Below are 20,613 nucleotides of genomic sequence, written 5' to 3' on the forward strand. Positions count from 1 at the left end.
CACTACTGGTGAATTTCATAGAAATCGGCCCAGATTTAGATATAGCTGTCATATATGTATTTCGCCCGATTTTCAAGAGCCACTGCAAGCGCATTTATTAACCAATCTTGCCAAAATTTTCCACAACGCCTTCCTCGATGACTACCACAATATCTAAGAAGTTTGCCCGAAATCCGTTTAGATTTAGATATAGCTCCCATATATATGTTCGTCCGATTTCGACTAATATAGCAAAAAAATTTTTAATTGTTACCCGTTTCTCTCGAAATTTGGCAGCAGGGATTTTCTTATGACTCTCAACATTACTGGTGAATATCATAGAAATAGGTTCAGATTTAGATATAGCTGTCATATATGCATTTCGCCCGATTTTCACTTCAATTGCCACTGCAAGTGCATTTATTAACCAATCTTGCCAAAATTTTGCACAACACCTTCCGCGACGACTGCCACAATATCTTAGAAGTTTGCTCGAAATCCATTCAGATTTAGATATAGCTCCCATATATATGTTCGTCCGATTTCGACTAATATATCAAAAAAGTGTTCATTTGTTAACCGATTCTCTCGAAGTTTGGCAGGAGGGATTTCCTTATGACTCTCAACATTACTGGTGAATTTCACAGAAATCGGCCCAGATTTAGATATAGCCGTCATATATATATTTCGCCCGATTTTCACTTCAAGAGCCACTGCAGGCGCATTTATTAACCAATCTTGCCAATATTTTCCACAACACTTTCCTCGACGATTGCCACAATATCTAAGAAGTTTGCTCGAAATCCGTTCAGATTTAGATATAGCTCCCATATATATGTTCGTCCGATTTCGACTAATATAGCAAAAAAAAGTGTTTATTTGTTAACCGATTCTCTCGAAATTTGGCAGCGGGGATTTTCTTATGACTCTCAACATTACTGGTGAATATCATAGAAATCGGTTCAGATTTAGAAATAGCTGTCATATATGTATTTCGCCCGATTTTCACTTCAATTGCCACTGCTAGTGCATTTATTAACAAATCTTGTCAAAATTTCGTACAACGCTTTCCTCATCAATAACCATAATATCTTAGAAGTTTGGTCGAATCTGTTCAGATTTAGGTATAGCTCCCTTGTATATGTTCGTCAGATTTTGGCTTATTTGGAATAATGTTGTCCATTGTCGGACGTTATTATACCAGTTTAAACACATTTGCTCGAAATTTGATATGGATTGTTCAATAACCCACCCGAAAACATCCGCCGAGGCCCATCAAAATTGGTTCAGAATTATACATAGCTTCCACTTTGTACTTATAGGGTAGGTGTAGGGTATTATACAGTCGGCACTGCCCTACTTTTTCCTTTCGCTACTGGTTATCCACTTCCTTTGTTTACCTGTAATGAGCTAGCGGGCGAAGAACTTAACAAATTCGATCCATGGTGGAGGGTATATAAGATTCGGCCCGTCCGAGTTTAGCACGCTCTCACTTATTTCTTTAGAAATTTTGGGCAACTTATATAATTTAACAAGAATACTCCTACGTAACTTTATAATAAATAAATTACCTTTGTAAGCCATTAACTTTATATTCGACAATAACACGCCACGAGATGTATTAGAAAAATTTCCTACTCTCAAGTGAACGTTAGTTAACACATTGTATAGCTTGCATCAGCTGTAAACTCTCACTGGGATTTTATGTCTTTGAGAATAAAGCTTTGCCATAAACATTATCATAGAAATTTCCGAAAATAAAAAGCATTTGCAATTGAACTGCCTTCCCTTTAATGCTGCTAAGATATATTATCTTAATTCTCTCAAGACCTCCTAAGACTGAGCACAACAACTCACATATACACAAAGGCCGCACATAACACACACGCACACACGCACACACACATCTGTAAAACAACGTATTTCACCAACTTTAGGATTAAGAAAATATGCCTGAACGAATTTTAAATTAACGTAAAAAAACATATTTGCTTTTTTCTCTCTCTCTCTTGTCTTTTTTTTTGTCTCGTTTTACCTTTATAAGCAGAACGAACGCATGGCAGAGGATTTTTTTAACAACCACAAGGATGCTACAAGAAAATGAGCAAAAGTAAATTAGAAATTAAGCTTATAATAAAAAATTAAATGAAAAAAGAGAACAACAAAAAACAAAGCATAATAATTTTTCAGAAGAACACAACTGCCTTTTCAAAATAAATCCGTAGCACCACCCCTCTCTCCACCTACCAAAACCATGGCCCATAACCGATGATAATTTAAATAAATCCCCCACACTCTCAGTCGCACTCTGTCTCTCAGGCACATGCACTCACACATGGCCCTCTAACACAGCAACGGAAGTGCTGCGTAGCTTGAATGTGTTGGTGTGTGCGTGGCTTAACAACCGCTAGGAAATGGGCTTACGCTTAGCGAGCAAATAAAAATAAAACTTATAATACTTGGTTGCCCTTCATAGCCTTCGTCTCTTTCTCACACTCACTTTTAGTTAGTTTTTAATCCTCTTTTGTATAGTTACACTTACATAGAGTTACACATACTTTCATGCATACCCTTGAAGGGAAATCTTCGGTAAACTACTTTCTAAGTTGCGATTCGCATTACTGTTGTTTACTAGGAACGGAAAGTAGTTGGATTTTATTTAAATGTAAAGGTTTCTTCGGTAGTCATAGATATTGTCATCACCATCATTATCGTAGCCATCATAAACTACTTATATGCCATAAAAATATACTTTTAGCTAACAAGAAATAGGAAAACTACGACAACAACAACAACAGCAACAAATGATAAACAATTGTAAATAACTTTGTATTGAATCGAACCAATAACCATAGTGTAGCGTATAAACAATTCCAATACACAGTTACACACAAATGAAAAACTTTCTTGTAAAAGTGTTAAAGTTTACCACAGTCACAACACTCATAAAAATAGTACTCCATAGCACTTCCTGAAAGATTTAACGAGTCCAGGTATTGATTTTCATATTATTTCCCATTTTATTATAAGCTTTCAATGTGACAGCTTAAGAATTTTATTTTACAAATATTTATACCCTACACTAGGGGTATAGGGTATTATAACTCTGTGCATTTGTTTGCAAGGCTTAGTAGGGGAAGAGCTAGACCCATTGATAAGTACACCGATCGGCTTACAATCCCTTCCTGATTCGATTTAGCTATGACCGTCTGTCCGTCTATTTGTCCATGTATTCTTTTGAACAAATTACAGGTCGCATTTATTATCCGATTGTCATGAAATTTTGCACAAGTCTCTTTTTTGGCCCAAGGATGAACTCTATTGATTTTGAACAATATCGGTTTAGATTTGTATATAGCTCCCTTTCATCCGATATGGGCTTTTAAGTCTGTAGACGTCACAATTTCGTTCCGATCTTTACAAAATTTGGCATGAGGTGCTTTATCTGACGTATACATATGTATGCAAAATTTCATAAAAATCGGTTCAGATTTAGATATAGATCCCATATATATCTTTTATCCGATATGGAGTTTTGAGCGTGTAGACGCCACAAGTTTGGTCCGATCTTTACAAAATTTGGCATGAGGTGCTTTATTTGACATATACACATGAGTGCAAAATTTCATATAAATCGGTTCAGATTTAGATATAGCTCTCATATATATCATTCATCCGATATGGGCTTTTAAGCCTGTAGACGCCACAAATTTGGTCCGATCTTTACAAAATTTAGCACGAGGTGCTTTTTTTGAGGTGTTAATATGTGTGTAAAATTTCATAAAAATCGATTCAGATATAGATATAGCTCCCATATATAATTTTCATCCGATATGGAATTTAATGGCTGTAGCAGCCACAATTTTGGTCCAATCTTTACAAAATTTGGCAAGAGATGCTATATTTGGCGTTCTCATATGTGTTCAAAATTTGGTTAAAATCGGTTCAGATTTAGATATAGCTCACATACATATCTTTCATTCGATATGGGCTTTTAAGCATGTAGACGCCACAATTTTGGTCCGATCATTACAAAATTTGGCAAGGGGTGCTTTTTTGACGTTCTCATATGTGTACAAAATTTCGTCAAAATCGGTTCAGATTTAAAGATGGCTCCCATATATATCTTACATCCGATATGGGCTTTTAAGCCTGTAGACGTCAAAATTTTGGTCCGATCTTTACAAAATTTGGCTAAGGGTCCTTTTTTAGACATTCTCATATGTGTGCAAAATTTCATACAGATCGGGCCTGATTTAGATATATCTCCCATATATATCTTTCATCCGAAGTCGACTTTTAAGGCTGTAGCAGCCACAATTTTTGTCCGATCTTTGCGAAATCTGGTACATATGACGTCTTCATATGTGCGGAAAATTTCATAAAAATCGGTTCAGATTTAGATATAGCTCCGATACATATCATTTATTCGGTATGGCCTTTTAAGGCTGTAGAAGCCACAATTTTGGTCACATCTCTACAATATAGGGCATGAGGTGTTCTATTTGACGTCCCAGTATGTGTCATCAAAATTGGCACAGGTTTCGATATAACTCCCATATAATCTTTTATCCGATATGGCCTTTTAAGGATGTGAAAATCCAAATTTGTTGTCCTATCGTAGGAAAATCGTACAAGGTTCTATTTGATATTTCAATAGGTATCCAAATTGAAGTCTGACTCGATTTCGAGATAATTTCTACATAAAAAAACAAGTGTCCACAATTGAGATGAGGGACAAACCAAGGATGGCCTGGACTTGGTAATTTTTGTTTTTTTTTTTATACCCACCACCGTAGGATAGGGTTATTGTAAGCCTCCCGATATCTAACCTAAATATGGATTAGATCGTTCCATATTTAGATATAGCTGAAATATCGACCGATCTCCCGATAAAGGGTCTGAAGACCATAAAAGCTTTATTTAGTACCCGATTTCGCTGAAATTTAAAACAGTGAGTTTTTCTGAGCTTCACGAAATGGGGTTTGCATACCTACACGAGGTGGTGGGTATCCAAAGTTCGGCCCGGCCGAACTTAATGCCTTTTTACTTGTTTTTTTTTTTTAATTTTTCATACCCCCCACCATAGGTTGGGGGTATACTAATCTAGTCATTCCGTTTGTTATACCTCGAAATATTGATCTGGGACCATACAAAGTATGTATCGTCTCGACATCGGATCGTCTTGATATTCTTATTCGATCTATCCATGTCCGTCCGTTTGTCTGCCGAAATCACGATAGCGTTCGAACGCGTAAATCTAGCCGCTTGGAATTTTGCAGAGATACTTTGTATTAGTGTAGTTCGTTGGGGATTGCAAATGGGTTATATCGGTTCAGATTTAGATATAGCTCCCATTTAATCGATCTCCCGACTTAGCTTCTTGAGCCCCTGGAAGTCTCAATTTTCATCGGATTTGGCTGAAATTTTGAACACAGTGTTCTGCTATGACAACCGATTAGACTTCTAGAGCCCCAGGAAACGTCAATTTTCATCCGATTTGGCTGAAATTTTGCATGTAGTGTTCTGTTATGACTTATAATCTGTGCAAAGTACCGTTCAAATCGGTCAAAAGCCTGATATAGCTCCCATATAAACCGTTTTCCCGAATTGACTTCTTGAGCACCATGGAAGTCTCCATTTTCATTCGATTTGGCTGAAATTTCGGAACATAGTGTTCTGTTATGGCTTTCAACAACTCTGTTGCCGTCCGATTCGGTCTATAACCTGATATAGCTCCCATATAAACCGATCTAACGATTTGACTTCTTCAGCTCTTACACGCCTCCGATTTGGCTGCAATTTTGCACGTTGTGTTCTGTTATGACTTTTAAACACTGTGCTAATTACGGTCCAAATCGGCCTATAACCTGATATAGCACCCATATAAACCGATATCCCGATTTGACTTCTTGAGCCCCTGGAAGTCTCAATTTTTATCCGATTGCGCTGAAATTTGGAACATAGTCTTCTGTTATGACTCTCAACAACTATGTCAAGTACGATCCAAATCTGTCTATAACCAGATATTGCTCCCAGTTTTTAGCAGAATCCATGGTGGTGGGTTCCTAATATTCGACCCGGCCGAACTTAGCACGCTTTTACTTGTTTAATTTTCAAACGATAACAATAAACCTTCATTTAATTTTTTTATTAAAAGGAAAATGTTCTCGCTCGTTAAATCTTTCAAGCAGCATTTAAAAAAATAGTTTACAAAAACCAATATAATAACATGAATGTGAATAATAAATATCACGAAAGAAACCTTCCCCATGTCCTAGGCCACTATCCTTCTGCAACAGCAACAAGAATGAAAGACAAGTCTTGCAAACCATAAAGCAACCATTTAAAAATAAAACTATGTAGCATCTATAATAAATGTTAACTTCTAAATGATAATAATGACAAATATATATAAGCACCATACCACAAAAAATCCACAGTGAAAAAATTCATAAAACCATAATGAAAACGCCCTAAGAACCCAATAAAAAAAAAATAAATAAAAAACACATAATAAAAAAATATTTATGTAAATGTAAAATTTATGCAGTAAACCACATAACAGCAAATATTGTTAACACATTTATAACCAGCGAACAGAGGCACTTTATATAGCAAAAGCAAAAAAAAAACACAACAAGCAACATATAGTAGAATAAATTAATAAAATTATAAAACAAAAAAAAACAGAAAAGGATAACACATAAAATATATAAAAAAAATCACTCCACCCCAAGATTAAATCCTAAAAAAATCTATCACTTAACAAAAACCAAATGAACCACTCAACCAACAAATGAACTCTTGTAACTACCACAGACCAATGGAACAATCTCTAAATGAAAAAAATGTATAAATAAATATACGTTTATATATACAAAAAAGAAAATATATATACAAAAACATAATTTTTAGATATGAGCCTCCTCTTAGCTTAACAACACATTAAATAAAAAAAAAAAAAAAAAAAAAAAATTAAAAAAAAAATACACACAAAATACTCTAAAATCTTGCTGAACTCCCTTAATAAAAGAGATGTGTACTCAATATAAATTTAAGCTATGATAATTTGTTTAAGTTTAAGCTACACTCTCAATCAACACACAAACACATAGACACCTTGGAAAATATTGAAAACAAATTCAAAGAAATTGATTATTTAATACTAAACGGACACAGTAAAAGAAAACTCACATTAAGTAACTGAAACTGATAATAGCTTTATAGTATTTTAAGATAATAATCTCTAATTCTATTGAACACGAAACATGAAACGGAAAAACACATCTTAAATAAACCCACAAAAGAAACGAGCAACAATTGAATCTTATTAAATATTAAAAAAAAAAAACTTCCCCTCAACAACCATTAGTATTCAAAATGCTCTGGATATGTAATTTTTAGCCAAACAGGCACTTGTCAAATGTGCACATATTTAGAACCAGCACAAACTTGTGCTAAATTTTATGGTTATATTGTTTTTTTTTTATTTAAAATTGTGCTTGGCGTAGACCAAGGAGTTTTTGTGTTTGTTTTTTTTTTATAAAAGAAATTTAATAAAACCCTTTACAAAAATTAAGCAAAATGCATTAGGCAGGCTACAGCGATCGCGATTTCGGCCTTGCCAGTGGGCCCCTTGGCACTGCGTTGCTGCTAAAAAATTACATGCTTCCATCTAATCACCAATTATTGTGGTTTTTTTCCTAAAAATAAGAAAAATGTTCATGAAATTCTGATCCTTATGATCTAATCTGATGATTTACCTGATGCCATGGTGCCGTATGAATAACAACATTTATTTTAAATAACACTCATACGACATGGGGTACCCATCATTCAAGCCGCTATCTAAGGCAGATGAAATAATTTTTTATTATACCCTCCACCATGGGATGGGGGTATACTAATTGCGTCATTCTGTTTGTAACGATCCGAAATATTCGTCTGCGACCCCATAGAGTATATATATTCTTAATCGTCGCGACATTTTATGTCGATCTAGCCATGTCCGTCCGTCTGTCTGTAGAAAGCACGCTAATTTCCGAAGGAATAAAGCTAGCCGCTTCTGATTTGCCTGAAATTTGGCATGAGGTCTTTTGTTATGATTTCCAACAACTGTGCTAAGTTTGGCGCAAATCGGTACATAACCTGGATATAGCTGCCATATAAACCGATCTTGGATCTTGAATTCTTAAGCCTCTAGAGTGCACAATTCTTAACCGATTGGGATGAAATTTTGGACGACGTGTTTTGTTATGATATCCAACAATTGTGCCAAGTATGGTGCAAATCGGTCCATAACCTTATATAGCTGCCATATAAACCGATCTTGGGTCTTGACTTCTTGAGCCTCTAGAGGGCGCAATTCTTATCCGATTGGAATGAAATTTTGCACGACTTGTTTCGTTATGATATACAATAAATGTGCCCAGTATGGTGCAAATCGGTCGATAACCTGATATAGCTGTCATATTAACCCAACCCCCACCCGATATTTTAAAATTGTATAGCCTTCCAGACAAACGAACACAATATATGAAAATTTTAAGAAAATCGATTAAGCCAAGTATCATATAGTCAAAATGGGTCTAATGGCGGTTTTTGGGGTGTGGGGTGACCCCTAATACTTTGATCTGATTTTGTATGCCAGATTCGAAATCTAATTCCGAATACCTTTCATTTGAGCCCCATATTGAGATAAACGTCCAATATATCTATTTGAAGAAGTTTTTGCGGTTGCGACGGCCCGATGGGTACTAAGACTCAAATTTTAAAACCTTATTCGTATTCTACTCTCCAGTACCTTTCATTTGATACCTATATTGTCCCGATCGAGTCCCATATATTCGTGATTGGCTAATGTGCCCATTTTGGGCGTTTTTGTGGGGGTGGGTTGACCCCTTGTACTTCGACATGAATTTGTATGCCAGATTCTCTACCGCCGCATACTTTTCATTTGATACCTGTATTGTCCCTATCGGTCCACTTTTGATTTTGGGTGGTGTTTTTGGGGTAACTATGGAGGGTCCGCTCCCTTCTATTATCAATAAATTATAAAGTTTATTCCTACTTCCTGACCATATTCGTAATCTACTCCCGAATACCTTTCATTTGAGTCCCATATTGTCAAAATCGTCAAAATCGTATTTTAAGAGGTTTTGGGGCTGGGGCGGCCCCCCAGGTACTTGGACCCAGCTTTTATTATGAAATTAGTACTCTAGTCTTGAATACCTTTCATTTAAGTCCCATATTTTCCCGATCGCCCACTTTTATTTTTGGGTAGTACTTTTGGGATAAGGGGAAGGGTCCGCCCCCCTCCCGATATCAAAAAATTATATATATCTGTGAAAATTTCTAGGTAATCGGTTCAGCCGTTTTTGAGTCTATACGGAACAAACAAACAGACCGACAAACAAACAAACAAACACAAATTAAATTTTATGTTATTTTATTAAGGCTAGAATTAGATTTTAGCAAATTTGGTCTTAAACTTGGCAAAGTAGACAATTTTATCGAAATATGATTTTTCGTTCGTTTCATCATCATTAAAGCTCATCTCGAAAGAGACGAGCTTTAATGATCGGAGATTTTTGCTATGGAAAAGGAAGCCAGAGATCACAACACACCAACCACTATGGGATGCGTTTCGTCTTTGGTTAGTAGACTTTTCAACCATATTAAGTATAGAGGCTTCACATTGGTAGGTCGTACCTATATCGAATATACCGCGAAATCGTGTCTACAATATAAGCACGGCACTTAAAAAAGTTTGACACCTTTCACACCTTCTGTTCTCTTCCACCGCATGTGTCATTCCGTCTGTCTATCTGCCTGTCCTTTTGTACATCGATATGTCTGTCTTTTCATGTGTACGTTTGTTTATCTGTCCGTTTATCAGATGTAAGCATCAGATGAATTCTAGAACAGATTCGTATTTGGTTCAGTGGTGTCTCCCACCACTTGATCTTTCCATGGGGATTTTGGTTTTCCCGGTTTGCGTGTAACACCGTGTTTGCCTTCAAAAGACTTCTTTACCGGAGCTTCTTCATCCATTCTGACAACATGACCTGGCCAACGTAGCCGTTGTATTTTGATGCGCGTAACTATGCTGTCGTCGTCATACAGCTCATACAGCTCGTGGTTCATACGTCGCCTATATTCTCCATTAACGCAAACTGGTCCATATATTTTACGAAGAATCTTTCTCTCAAATACTCCAAGCACTGTCTCGTCTGTAGTAGTAGTAGTAGTAGTAGTAGTATTTTATTTTGTTTTCTATCATCATTACAATTCAAAACTTCTAATACATAGTATATATTAAATATAACAAAATAGAATATGTATTTATGACAATAACTTAGAAAGTTGTCTGTCAATAACCGATATTTAAAATTCTGTTAAATTAACTATAATTCTATAAAATAGTTGGTTTTTTTTTTCAAAATTGTTCTTGAATTATATTCTTTCTATATCTTAATGCCATTCGGACATAATTGTATAGCTTCTCCCATCCATCTTCCATATACCCATTTAAAATATTTATAAGTTCTCTTTCTTCTAAATATGTGCTTCCTAAAAACCTCACTCTAATTTCACATAATATTGGACATTTGGCAATGAAATGTTGCATATTCTCGACTTCACGTGTATTGCAGAGAGTACATAGCTTTGTTTCTTCATTTCCATGGTAGTTTCCATTTAAAGGGAGTACATCGGCTCTTGTTCTCATTAAAATAGAAATCTGATCCAAATTCCTACTATTGGCCATATACTCTATTCCAACCTCTGGATTCAGAAAACGGTAAAATCTGGTTTCGCTGGCATTTGCACTCCGTCTTTTTTGTCTATAGTTCTGTATTTTTAGCTTATTTGACATATCGTCCATTTCTCTTATCCATTCCTGCGTATTTATATCTATATTAGATGTTGAAATATTTACTTGATACGCCAAGGTTTCTATGGTCTTTGCCCAAAATATTCTTTTCTCCCATATTTTGGAGGACAGTATATGTGGTAATCTTCGGGTTTCATATTTAAATAACGTAGTTCCAACATAATCCAAGTGAAGCTTTAGAGTGTAGAAGTGATTGTCCTGTACATCTGTTTCTAATGATAAAATGTAGTTTGGCAGTGAATCTGGTTGCCTCAATACCCTTTTTAAGAAGTATCTCTGTAGCTTATCAACTTCATCGAACCATCCAAATCCCCACACTTGTGCCGCATAAGACTGTGTCGTTCTACATACGCTTTGAAAGATTTTCCATTTTGCTATTAGTGATATCTGTGGCTTATTTATAAGTTCCTTCCAGGTAGCATTTATGCACGTTTTCGATTTTATATTTCTGGCCTCGACATGTTTTGTGAAGGTCATTTTTGGTGTTAATGTGACCCCTAAATAAATATATTCATTCACGATTTCGATTTCTTGATTGTGATATATCCATTTTTCATTTGTCGATAGTCTACCTCCATTTCGGAAGACCATTATCTTTGATTTTGCCAAATTTACAACCATATTCCACTGGATGCAATAATTTTCCAAGTTCTTTATCATTTTTTGCAATACTTCTCTATCTTCCGCTAAAATCACTATGTCATCAGCATACAATAACACACGAATATTTAATTCATCAATCAGCACTCCACCTTCTAGCCCGTCGTGCAGATCATTTAGATACAAGGTAAATAACAATGGTGACAATAAACATCCTTGTCGTACTCCAGTGTAAGTATAGAAATGCTCTGATACGTCTTTTCCAGTCCATACCACCGACCTAGTATTTCTGTATATTTTTTCAATCAAATTAACTACTTTTGTTGAAATCCCCATGCTATGAAGTTTAAAAAACATCAGGTTTCGTGAAATCATATCAAAAGCCGCCGAAAAATCAACAAAAAACGCATAGACTTTCTTTTTCTCATCAAGTTTTAGGTGAACAATTGAGGCTAAATTATATATATTGTCTACCGTCGAATATCCTGATCGGAAGCCTGCTTGAAATTCATTTAAAATGTTATTGCTTTCTGTCCACTGCTTTATACGATTATTTAAAATTCCCATAAGAACTTTGGCAGAAGAATTCATAAAGGTTATCCCTCTATAATTGCTTGTTATATTAAGATCTCCTTTTTTGTGGATGGGGAATATTACCGATTCTTCCATTGTACTATCTACACGACTTGTGTTAAACATTTCGTTATACTGATTGGCCAATTCCGCTAGAAATTCCTGGGATGCATTTTTTAAGAACTCATATGGCACTCTGTCTATACCTGGTGCCTTGTTTTCCTTTGTCTTCTTCAGCACTTCGGTAATTTCAAAGACCTCGATATTTTTATCCAGTTCATGGTCGGTTCGATACATTGGCGCATACTGAATATCATTTGCAAATTGTTGCTGGTTTAAGAGCATATCAAAGTATGTTTTAAATTCTTGAGCCGAAATATTTGCCCCTATCTCCGTACTCTGGCCCCTTATCTGCTTTGCGATTTTCCACCACTGTTTTGCATCGACAGTATTTAAAAGTTGCCTTTCTAAATCTCTTGCATACTCCTTCTTCCGCTCTTTGCATGTTTTTTTTGTAAATGCTTACCACTTCTAAATAACTTCTTTTGTTACTTTGTGTGCTGGCTTTTCTGTAAATATTAAGGTGTTTAAATGCATCTATACGAGCTTTTTCACATTTCGAGTTGAACCAATTTGACTTGTATTTTTTAGGTTTATTAAATATGTTGGATTTTATCGCCGATTTGTGTATGATGTCCGTTAGATCCTTTAAACTGTTTATTTCACCATTATTTTTTGCTATACAAAGATTCCGATTCAACTTTCGCTCATATCTTTCGTTTTGTTTTCCCCACTGTAATTTTGGTAGCAGATTTAGGGGAATTATATCAATTGTCGTGTGTGGGCATTTAATTTCTAGTTTCAATGGTAAATGGTCTGACCATATTTTCTCCTCCACTTCGAATCTTTCTATCCTTCTCAGTCCTTCGTATGTCATTGCCACAATATCGTTGACCGAGTTACCTATATTGCTTACAAATGTATAGTGTCCTTCCACATCACCTATAGTTCTGCCATTTAATACTAGCAATCCGTTATCTTCACAAAATTCCACAAATTTTTTGCCTTTTGAGTTTACTACGAAATCCTTTGACTGCCTTATTTCTTTACCGGCCGTAAATTCTTTTAGCAAACAATTTTCATGATTCTGTTGAAGGTTTCCTATGCGGACATTCATATCTCCTGCCAGGATAATATTACTTTCTGATAAGTTTTTAAAAACCTCCTTCACAACTTCGAATTCGCTTGACCACTTTTCTCCTCTTATATAAACCGGGACGAATACAAAACTTGTTTCTGGAGATTTAATTTTTATAATATTTATGTTATCCTTTCGCTGGTATTCGTGATTTATTCCAATTTTTTGTAGACTTCTATTCACTCCACATAGAATTCCACCACTAGCTCTGCCATATGTATGATTTCGTTCTGCGTTCAGCCAATATAAGTTGAAATCATTGAAATATTTTTTCCATCCCTCTGTTTCACTCTCTACAACGTGAGTCTCAATTAATGCAAATATATCAAAGCTCCTAACATATTCAAAGAAATCCGGATAGAGACACTTGCTCCTAAGACCATGAACATTGTATGATAACATTTTGAAAGTTTTTTTTGCTAGTTTACTTAATACTATATTATTACTTATCGATATGAAATTATTTGAATTGAATTTATTACAATTATCTAGTTTTTTAAATTTAACGAGTTTTTTATAATATCATATTTTAAATTCAGGTTAAAATCTTCTCCATACAGTTCTCCCATAACATTGACCGCATTGCATGGACCGCATACCAGTCTTTTCTCCGAATTCCACTTAAACCATTTATCAGCAACCTTAATCCTGTCATCTCTTACTTTCACCTGGTGTTTCTTGCTGAAATCGATCAATTGTCTTCTCAATTTTATCATAATGATCTTGTCCAATCTTCGCTCTGCATTTAGATCCCGTTCGATATATATTTGCCTTCCTTTTAAGTAGCTCGTTTTCGACAGAATAAGTTCAACATCGCTTTCAGTTTCAAATTCTACCACCACTGCTGCCGATCCATTTCGTTGGTACAATGTTTTTACTGTCTCGTCTGCTTTCACAAGTACCCATGCCTCATAACCATAAAGCAGCACGGGTAGTATCTTTGTGTTGTATAGTGTAATCTTCGCCTGTCGAGAAGTGTCCTTGTTTCTAAACTGCTAAGTTAATCAAAGGTAGCATTTGTTTGCCAGTATTATTCTTTTCTTTGTGGTGGTTCCCAACTTTCTCCATTTTCTTTATCTTCTCGGTTGAACAAGGCGTTTTGGGAGTTGAAACCATCCATTTCGTCTTATCTCCATTTACATTTCGTCTTATCTCCATTTACTGCAGTTACTACTTGCGGTGACCGACCTATGACCTATGACGATGACATCGATGTCGGCATAGGCGAGTAGCATGTGTTCTCTTGTGATTAGAGTGGCATATCTAATCACATCTATATCTCGTATAATCTTCTACAGCAGGATATTAAAGAGATCACACGATAGGCTGTCTCCTTGTCTAAAACCTCATTTGGTATTAAATGATTCCGAGAGATTCTTTCCTATTCTAACTAAGAAACGCGTATCAGCAAATGTCATGTAGCGTCTTATTAATTTTGCAGAGATACCAAACTCAGACATGACTTGAAATACCTTTGAATGTAAAGGGGTATCGAAAGCGGCCTTATAGTCAACACAGAGATGATAGGTGTTGATTTTTCCTTCTCGGGTCTTTTTCAGGACTTGGCGCAGAGTGAATATCTGGTCCAGGGTGGATTTACCAGGTCTAAAGCCACATTGATGAGGCCCAATTATCTCATTGACTTTAGGTTTTAATCTTTCACAAAGTACGCTCGAGAGTATCTTGTATGCGATGGGGAGTAGAATTATTCCTCTATAGTTGGCACATTCGGTCTTGTCTCCTTTCTTGTGTACGGGACATAGTATGCTGGGGTTCCAATCATCGGGTATGCGTTCTTCTACCGAGATTGCGCAGATAAGCTGATGCATACGCCTTATCAGCAGGTCGCCTCCGGTCTTAAATAGTTCAGCGGGTAACCCGTCGGCTCCTGCTGCCTTGTTGTTGTTCAGTTGGGTTAAAGCAATTTGGAGCTCATTCTGATTAGGAGGTAAACATTCTATACCATCATCAGGGATTGGTTCTGCGGTATCGTCTTCGCCGCCAACATCGGACATTAGCAGTTGGGTAAAATATTCTTTCCATATCCTCAGCATTCTATTTGTGTCAGTTACCAGATTTCCTTCTTTGCCACTGCAGGGGGATGTGCCTGCACCATAGCCATCTGTTCGATGTTAAATTCTTTGGTAAAATTGCCGGACTCCTGTACATCTCAATTCGCTCACACTCACGTCTTTCCATGTCCCTTTTCTTTCTGCGGAATTGAAATTTCTCCCCTCTGTTTTTCTCCCGATACCTCTTCTTTATCTGGCGTTGTTACTGATTGCATATTCTGATATAATTTTCATATAAACCGATCTCTCGATTAGACTTTTAAAGCCTCTAGATGGCGCAGTTAATTTCCGATTTGGTTGAAATTTTGTACATCAACTTCTTCTATGACCTTAAACATGCGTGCTAGATATGGTCTGAGTCGGTTCATAACCTGATATAGCTCCCTTACAAACCGCTCTCCCGATCTTATTAATTGAGCTCCTACAGGCGAAATTCTTATCCTATTTGGCAGAATTTTGCGCAATGACTTACCAAACCAAGTACGGTCCGATAACCTGCTATAGCTCCAATAGCAGAGCAATTCTTATCCATTATCCTTTGTTTGCCTTTAAAGAGATATGGGGCAAAGAACTTGACAAATGCAATCCATGGTGAAGGGCATATAAGATTCGGCCTGGCCGAACTTAGCTCGCTTTTACTTTTTGTCACTTGTCTCTTTTTCTTTCCTAGATTTTTTTTTTCGTCCAAAAAATTGAACGATAAATCATCAAGAATATGATAATTTATACAGCCACAGTTAATAATTTAATATTTCCAATATTATTTTCCCGTTTCTTTTTTTCGTCCAGAGCATGCCCTGAAATTCATTCATTCTCATAACCTTATGTAGAAAATTCAACAGACCGCGAAAAACAGACTTCCATGTTTTAACAGTCCCTATTTCCTCGAAAGCAATACGAATAATACATATACATAACTTCCGTTTCCTACGTTTTGTTTGCATTATTTCCCTTATTTCAATATGAATATTTGATAAAACAAAGAAAGGAGAAAAGGAAAATGACAAACCCTATAAATAATATTTAGATAAATAAATTATTTAGCTTTAATCACATTGTTTTTCTACTCTTGTCAGTATGAAAGTCTAACAGAAAACAAAACAAAACAAGCAGTGAAAAAGGAAAAACCATAATGAAAATTATAAAAAAAAACCAACAACAAAATATTTATGTATAGAAAAAATAAATAAATTCATAAAAATGATGAGAAAAAACACACACAAATAGACTCATCTATGAGTCAGCAGATAAAATCAGTGTATGTTAAACTGAAAAAAATAACAAAAATTAATAAAAAAAAAGAAGTGTAAAACAAAAAACCTATCTAATTTCAATAAATGCAAAGGACACTAATTACTCAAAATATACCTGCTTGCCTGATTTAACAAAAAGTTGTTTGAGCTTTAAGTAGCTTTCCATGTTCACCTACGGTAAGTGTGGGCCCTTGTTAATGTGTTGGCAATGGAACATATGTCCCTCTTTTTTTTGTTTTACTCTTCTGACCATATGCCGTGAACAAAAACTGTCACCTTCATTGTTTGCAGATATTTTTGTTTTAACTTTCTGGCATTTTGTTTTTAGGAGTTCATGAATTTACATTTTTAGGTGTAAACCTGCAATTATAATTTATTTTTATTATCAACAAAAAACACAATTATTTTCCATATCCTTTTTGGAATTTAATTGAAAACTGGAATTGGAAAAATTTATAGAAAAGGGATGGTTGTGATTTTGCCATTATTTTCAATGGATATTATTGGGAGCTTTGACATACATTGCCTTCCCATCAGTTTTTATGATTTCAATTCAAATGAAAAAAAGAAGCTATCTGTATGAGGGTTGCAAAGAGACTGTCGAGCATTTGCGATATATATGGTCTCGGAATATCTCCGAAGTCTATATCACTAACGGGATTAAATACGAGTACGTATAAAAGACCTTTTAATACCTATAATCGCAAATTTGCCATCAAATTTATGTTTGTGGCTGAGGGAGCTCGGCACGATAAAGGCGAAGAGGGACGATCAAAGCTTTATTATACACGGCACCACTACTGTGGTACAGAGTAATATAACTTTCTGAATTTTTTTGTGACACCCAGAACGAAGAGAGATAGACCCATTGATAAGTATACCGATCGCCTTAGAATCACTTTCTAATTCAATTTAGCTAAAGGGTGATTTTTTTGAGGTTAGGATTTTCATGCATTAGTATTTGACAGATCACGTGGGATTTCAGACATGGTGTCAAAGAGAAAGATGCTCAGTATGCTTTGACATTTCATCATGAATAGACTTACTAACGAGCAACGCTTGCAAATCATTGAATTTTATTACCAAAATCAGTGTTCGGTTCGAAATGTGTTCATTCACCGTAACGTTGCGTCCAACAGCATCTTTGAAAAAATACGGTCCAATGATTCCACCAGCGTACAAACCACACCAAACAGTGCATTTTTCGGGATGCATGGGCAGTTCTTGAACGGCTTCTGGTTGCTCTTCACTCCAAATGCGGCAATTTTGCTTATTTACGTAGCCATTCAACCAGAAATGAGCCTCATCGCTGAACAAAATTTGTCAAAATTTGAACACATTTCGAACCGAACACTGATTTTGGTAATAAAATTCAATGATTTGCAAGCGTTGCTCGTTAGTAAGTCTATTCATGATGAAATGTCAAAGCATACTGAGCATCTTTCTCTTTGACACCATGTCTGAAATCCCACGTGATCTGTCAAATACTAATGCATGAAAATCCTAACCTCAAAAAAATCACCCTTTATGTGTCTGTCTGTCTGTCCGTCTGTCCATGTTAATTTGTGTACAAAATACAGGTCGCAGTTTTCATCCGATCGTCTTAAAATTTGGTACAGGCATGTTTTTGGCCTAGAGGCGAAGCCTATTGAAACTTGGAAAAAATCGATTCAGATTTGGATATAGCTCCCATATATATGTGTTCATCCCATTTGCAGTAAAAATACAAAAAAATGGTCATTCGAATTTTGGCAGGAATAATTTTCTCTTGACTGTCGACATTACCGGTGAATTTAATGGAAATCGATTCAGATTTAGATATAGCTCTCATATATATTTGTATCGTCCGATTTTAACTTCTAGAGTCACAGCAAGCGCATTTATTGACCAATCTTGCCTACCTCGATGCTACCACAATTTCTGAGAAGTTTACTCGAAATCAGTTCAGATCTAGATATGTTCGCCCGATTTTGAGAAATGTTGCAATAAAGTGCTCAGTAACCGATTCTATCGAAATTTGGCGGGAAGGATTTTTTATTGACTCTCGACATTACAGGTGAATTTCGTAAAAATCGGTGCAGATTTGGATATAGCTGTCATATATGTATATCGCCCGATTTTCATTTCTAGAGCCACTGAAAGCGCATTTATTAACCAATCTTGAAAAAACTTTGTACAAAGCTTTTCTCATCAACTACCACAATATTTGAGAAGTTTGCTCTAAATGGGTTCCGATTTAGATATGCCCCCATATATTTTTTTGTCAGATTTTGAGAGATATTGCAATAAAGTGCTCATTTGTTAAACGATTATTAACCGAAATTTGGCAAGAAGGATTTTCTGTATGATTCTCAATAATACTGGTGAATTTCATCGAAATCGATTCAGTTTTAGATAAGGCTGTCATATATGTATATCGACCTTTTTTCACTCCTAGAGCCACTGTAAGCGCATTTATTAACCAATCTTGGCAACAATTTTTGTTTTTTGTTTTTTTTTTTTTTATATATTGTGGTCGCTACTGACCCATCTATGGGGACATTTCGTCAGAGTCAGAGCTGCATTTTGTACTGATTGCCAAAACACTATAGACCGATCGTAATCTTTCAAAGCCTTCAAAGTGTGGTTGTCTTTGCGAATATCTTAGTTTTATAATGAAATGTTCGCCGAATCGGCAACAGCATTTTGAAGAATTTTTTTCATTAGCGCTCATTTTTACTCTCAAAATAGTTTTATGATTTCAACAGGTTATTGTTTATTTTTTCCATAAAATTTTCATCAAACAAACTGAAAATATTAAACAACTATAATTGTTATATTGTATATAAAAAAAATTTTTTCGTCCAATTTTTACGAAGAACCATCTACAATCTGCTTAAATTATGACGCTAACTTATTCTTTGAACGTATTTGAAATGGATCGAAAATCCGTTTTAGTCCGGTCCCCGTGTCCAGTAAGAATTGCATGCAACTACTGCCATATATACTAATGATTTGCATCATGTTATGTCCTAAAGTATTCCTAATTTATTGAAGATAAAATTAAAAAAGGTAGTGTAAGTTCGGCCGTGCCGAACATTGGATAACTACCACCATGCATAAATTAACCATCCTCTTTTAACTTTATAACAACTCCACTACCATATCCATGGTGCTATGCAAATCGGGGCTGGTCTGCATCATATTTGATTGAGGACTCGAGAACTCTTATACGAATCACAGTTTCAGCGAAATCAGGCAACAAATCCGCAACGAATCGGGCAACAAATCCGAGAACTCTTATATGAGTAACAGTGTCTGCGAAATCGAGCTACAAATCCGGTTTTTATGGGATTAAAACCCTAAATTGGAAAATCACCCTTTAAACACGCTTTTTATTGTATGACCACTGGAATGGTCCACAATACCGGCAGATTCCCTGCGTGCAGTTTGCAATTCTTTTTTGACCGATTTAAAGTAATTGTCTAGGCAAAAGACTACCATATAGAGCAAAAGTGAATGAATTGTGAAATTTAGATTGCTTCCACACATTTTTATACCCATCACCGAAGGATGGGGGTATATCCATTTCCAACCCTATAAATTATATATATTCTTGATCGTCGCAAAAATCAAAAACGATCAAGCCATGTCCGTCCGTCTGTCTGTTGAAATCACGCTACATTCTTAAAAAATAGAGATATTTAGCTGAAACTTTGCACGGATCCTTTTTTTTTTTTTTTTTTTTTTTTGTTCAGAAGCAGGTGAAGGTCGAAAATGAGCTATATCGGACTCCATCTCTATATAGCCTCCATATAGAACGATCCGCCGATTTAGAGTCTTAGGCCCATAAAGCCACATTTCTTGTTCGATTTTGCTGAAATTTGGAACAGTGAGTTATGTCAAGCCAGTCTACATCCTTCTTCAATTTGGCCCAGATCGGTTCAGATTTGGATATAGCTGCCATATAGACCGATCCGCCGATTTATGGTCTTAGGCCCATAAATGGCGCATTTATTGTACGATTTTGTCAAAATTTGGGACAGTGAGTTGTGTTAAGCC

At 35.7% G+C, this 20,613-nt stretch overlaps 1 protein-coding gene across 1 annotated transcript in view; it reads left to right on the forward strand.

Annotated features, from left to right (window-relative positions):
- Positions 1-2,978, forward strand: part of LOC106087841 (uncharacterized) — a 52,110-nt gene extending 49,132 nt beyond the window's left edge. Inside the window, exon 3 of the mRNA XM_013253026.2 lies at positions 2,027-2,978. The gene's annotated coding sequence lies outside the window, so the exon portion shown is untranslated. The remainder of the gene's footprint in view (positions 1-2,026) is intronic.
- The last annotated feature ends 17,635 nt before the right edge of the window (positions 2,979-20,613 follow it).

The sequence above is a fragment of the Stomoxys calcitrans genome, chromosome 2, assembly GCF_963082655.1.
Source record: "Stomoxys calcitrans chromosome 2, idStoCalc2.1, whole genome shotgun sequence".
In the NCBI taxonomy this organism is placed as follows: Eukaryota; Metazoa; Arthropoda; class Insecta; order Diptera; family Muscidae; genus Stomoxys; species Stomoxys calcitrans.